Raw genomic sequence first — 5,117 nt, 5'->3', positions numbered from 1 at the left:
TCTCTCTGTCTGTCTCTCTCTCTCTGTCTCTCTGTCTCTGTCTCTCTCTCTCTCTCTCTCTGCCTCTGTGTCTCTCTCTCTCTCTGTTTCTCCCTCTCTCTGTCTGTCTCTCTGTCTCTCTCTCTTTCTCTCTCCCCCCCCCACTCCCTCTCTCTCTCTCTGTAAAATCAAACAGGCAGTCAGTAACCATTTACTAAGTACTTACTTGTTGCCAAGAACTGTGCTATGTCCTTGGATGTGCAAAGACAGATTACAAAACCCCATCCCAGTTCATGAGGATCTTCTCATTCTTTAAGGGAAAACAACATGCAACATGCCCATATGGCATATGAACATATACACAAACAAAAATATTCTCAAGAATATTAGATCATTTATTGCTGAGAGGCACAATACACATGTCAGTGATCCCAGTTCTCTAGGATAATTAAACATAACTGTTGTGTCATGGACCTTCTGCCATCCAACCCATGTGCTACCTTTCTTCTCTCAATGAGCCCTAGCATTTGCTCATTAACTTCCCCCCCATTTTATCAATATAAAGCAACTTGCAAATCTTAAAGCACTACATAAGGTTAGCTGTTTATTATTGTTGTTTCTATTATCTTCCCTATTACTTAATGTCTCATTCTGGTTGCTCTCACCCATCACTGTCTTTGTAGAGGAATACAAGTTTTCACTCCTTACCTGCCTTGCTCTTGCTCAAACACGTATTTCTTTAGGTTTTGTTTTTAAACTAGTATTGTTGTACCCAGAAAACACAAGCAAGACCCAAGTAACAATTTAGAATTGGACCCTTTATTATGCGCCATGATGGCTGATCAGGCCCCATGGCGGGCTGAAGAGGTACCACCCCACTGTCCCAGGTCGTATAGCAGAGATCTTAGGTAAAACCTCAGCTTTTAAAGGGAGGCCATGTGGTCAACAGTTAGGTATTATGTATGCAGAAACTTGCAGAGGCCAAAAACAGTGTTTGGTCAGTACACACCTTGAAATTCCCGTCGGTGCCAAGTCTCCCTGATCCAGAAGCCCACCCACCTCTGTGCAGGTGAGCTGACTGGGGAAGGGCAGAGACCCAGTGGGGGGGCAGGCAAAAATGGGATCATGCACAACAGTACCCCTACAAGGAAAGAGAACAAAAGCAAAAATAGATCAGGACAAATTAGAAGTATTTCACTCTTAAGACTTTACTATCCATTGAAAATGCACAATGAAATAGACCTCAGTTGTTTTTTTTTAACCCCTTCTTATATGATTTTATCCCTTTGGTCAGATGATTCCCATCTTTTCTAAGGACAAGCCAGGTTAGGTTCAGGGTTCAATCCAAATAAAATTTGATTTGCTTATCTTGCTAGGGATCTCAGAACTTAAAGAACTTGCTTTCCTATCTTATTTCCAATTAAAGGGATCTCATTTTGCAAGTGGTTTCTTTTCTCTTGCTTCTGAGATTTTCATCCCTAAATCAAATCCCAGTCCCCTTCATACCCCCTCCCATATTTCAATTCAAAAAGAATATAAGATCTTAGAAGATAGGAAGCAGCAACAGCAGCAGCAATCTCTATAGCCCTTGCACCTAGGAAAATAGCATAGTTTTCTAAAGGCTTTGTTTTAAGGGCCTTGCTTTTACCTCCTTCACCCTCCCTAAAGGTATGAAAAGTTCTATGTCTTTAAATCTGAAAGGAAGGGGGAAAAAAGGAACCACAGACTCTTTGTATAAGAAAAAAAAAAAGAAACTTCCATTTACTTAATCTTCAAAGAGTACTACTCTTGGCTTCAGGTTGTCCTCCAAAGATCAATAGGACCCTGTCTCACCACCCTGGAAGTTTTTATTACTATAATTTTTGGTAACCCACCCTCTGCTTCCCTGTCCTTTTTGTCTCATCTGGAATATTGACACTGTCTGGTTTTGAAGCTCATTTTTCTCCTTATGTGGGGCTTTGTTGTTTTAGACAGGCATCTGGGCCTCTCTTTCACCTTAGAAATCATAAGGGTAGATAAGCACTAATACCTAGACCATCAGTATACTGGAGTCTACTGTATCTCCCTTATTTTAGCCTTTGTCAGTCAGGTGGAGCTGACTTTTTGTTGGATCTTCCCCTTAGGTTCCTGTTTCTGATAGGTATCTAACTACAAAGTCATTCTATGGATAAAAACGTAAATGGAATGCTTATCAAATTTGCAGATGACAGAAAGCTGGGAGGGATAGCTTATTCACTGGACCATAAAGTCAAAATTCGGAAAGAGCCTGACAGCTAGAGCATTGGGTTAAATCTAAGGAGATGAAATTCAATAAGGATAAATAAAAAGCCTTACAATTGAGTACAAAAGAAAAAAAAAACCTTTACTAGCATAAAATGGAGGAGAGATGGTGAGAAAATAGTTTTGTTTTGTTTTTCTAAAAAAAGAAAAAGAGGTTTTAGTGGACTGAAAGCTCAATGTTGGTCACCAGTGTGAGATGCAATGTTGGGGCATCTGGAGAATGATGCACCTCAGTTTATAAAGGATACTGGTAAACTGGGTATTGTTGAGAAGGGCAACCAAAATCATCAAAAATCCTATGCTTATTTTACATTAGGATCTGTTTAAGGAACGAGGTATCTTTAGCATGTAGAAGAAAAGAGGAGAGATTGGAGACACATTTTTATATTTGAATGACTGTCAAATGGAGGAGGGTTTAAACTTGTTCTCTATGACTTAGAGGGCAGAATCAGTAATTATGGGTGGAAATTAATTTAGTTTAGGCTAGATGTGGGGGAAAAATAAAGGAAAAACAAAAAACTTACTAACAATTGTTTGAAAATCAAATGGGCTACCTTATGGTGGTGGGGGGATACCCTTCATTGCTGGCTTTAAATCTTTTTGAATATGGATTGGACAAGATGGCCACTGAGACCTATTCCAACTTTCCATTTCTGTGGTTCTGTTTTTCATTTATTGTAAAGTCTAGAAATTAAATAAGCATGTTTTACATATGTTTATAACTTGAAGGTAACTTAGACATTGTCTAGTCCAACCCCAGAATTTCATGGATGAGGAATCTCAGATAGACAGACATCAAGTAACTCACATTCACATGCATAGTAAAAGACAGCATTAGGATTTGAACCCAGTTCATCTGCTCCCAAATAATCACCTTCATCTACTTCTAGATTAATGACACTGTTTCAGAGGCTTTGTGCAGTCAACCCAAGTTTCCACTATGTTAATTCTTCTAGAGCTTTCATTCCTACAAAATTGTAAAAGGAAAATAATGTTTTTACATATTCATTGATTTCAGTTTCTTCCATTTATTTCACTAGAAAGGAAGGGATAAGAATTGGATCTCTGATTTCATTGCTATAAGACTCCTGGAGGAAGAAACTCCTCTCCAGAGGAGATAAGCATGAGCTTATGGAAGCCACTTACTCCTGAGTCAAGGGCACCCACATTAAAATGTAACTGGGAAACATTTAACAAAGTAAAAAATATAATCAAACATAAGTAATGTTACATTTTAAAACTAAGTCAGTAGGTAGCCCATAGGAGTCTTTATGTGTAGTTTAGGGGCCCTTATTTTCATCTGTATTTGACACCACTGGCCTTTACTCCTTTGTGAGTTACCATAAGAACTCTTCTCTCCCCTGTAACTTTGACCAGGGCCCCTGTCTTCTGCCTGAAGACCCCATTTAGTTTCCTTGAGTTGAGTTTAGGAATTGAGCTTTCTCTCTGAGTTAATTTAAAGGTATAATTGAAAGAGAAGTTGTTACCTGTCATTACTTAGGCCTCTGGACACCAGTTTGTTATCTTTAAGCCCCAAAATGTTAATGGTACCCTCCCCAAAAGAAATGTTGTCTGTCCTTGTCAGTCCTTTTGAAATTAGGAGAGATTTTATTTCTTCCAAGGAGATAGCAAATATGGTAGTTTTGATTAACTAACAAAGATTACAAGATGTAAATGGATCCCATAAAATAATTAACATCTCTTAATTGTCAGAGAGCTGAGTGATTAACCTAATCTGAATGACAGCCCACCTTTCTTAATATAGCCAATCTTAATGTTTCACAACTGCTAAGACACTCATTTTTCTTGTGTGTCAACAAAGAGAGTTGTCCCCTTCTCATAGGGATTGCTGACTTTATTAAGGTGGCCAGACTGACCTGCTTTGTTAACAGTTATAAGTGTCATTGTTAATAAACTGATTTTCCTTGGAGTTTGTATCTCAGTCTACCTTTATTAAAGGAACTCTTTTAATGGCCCTGGCCCTGGTGTTGGGCCATTCTCTTGTGATTGCATGCTGTAGTGCTACTACATGCCTTGGAACTGAGACAACAATCCCTGCACCCTTTTGAGTGACCATACACACTTTTTCTAACCCAGAACTGTGCCAGGGCCCTTGCTTCCCTGAAACTGCTCTTCCTTGCCCTTGAACCGTGACCTGGACCTGCATCAGTGCAATAGGGCAGGGTACTGAACCCAGCACCAGAAAAGAGGCCACTGTGTTCTCTTTTTGACCAGCTGTCTGATCTCCTTAACATCTGTGGGCCCAGAGTTGCAGCTACCTCTAACACCTGGGGCTGGTGTTGCTTTGGTGGGGACTATTCTATACTCCGGGCCCAATCAACACCCCAGTGGGAAGATTTTTCCTGCCAAGCTTCTAAATTGACTTAGGTTGGAAAAATTGTTCCACTTCAACCTTTTCTTGGCTCTGTTACTCCTGAATTCAATTTGAGCTGCTAACTTAAAGTTGTTTGGAGGGGAATTTGGGAGACTTCAGGTGACTTCCTGCCTTTACTCTGCCATCTTAGCTCCACTCCTCACCCTGTCTTCCCATTACATTTCTTTTTTTTTTCTTTGCTTTTTGGAGGGCAGTTGGATTTAAGTGATTTGCCCAAGGTCACATGGCTAGTTTTTGTGTTAAGTGTCTGAAGCTAGATTTGAACTCGGGTCATCCTGACTCCAGGGCCAGTGCTCTACTCACTGCACCACCTAGCCACCCCCTGTTGCATTTTAATATGATCCAGGAAGCATTCTGAAGCATGGTGTCCAGCTGTGTTTTTGATACCTCTGGCCTAGAGCATTGACTGTTTAAGTGAATGATCCAACTTCACTCAACCAATATTTTTTAGAGGTCAAATTTG

Source organism: Petaurus breviceps, unplaced genomic scaffold (assembly GCF_028583685.1).
Source record: "Petaurus breviceps papuanus isolate PSGF00001 unplaced genomic scaffold, PetGlider_PUasm1.0 174, whole genome shotgun sequence".
Taxonomy (NCBI): domain Eukaryota; kingdom Metazoa; phylum Chordata; class Mammalia; order Diprotodontia; family Petauridae; genus Petaurus; species Petaurus breviceps.
Note: the sequence above shows the minus strand (reverse complement) of the source record.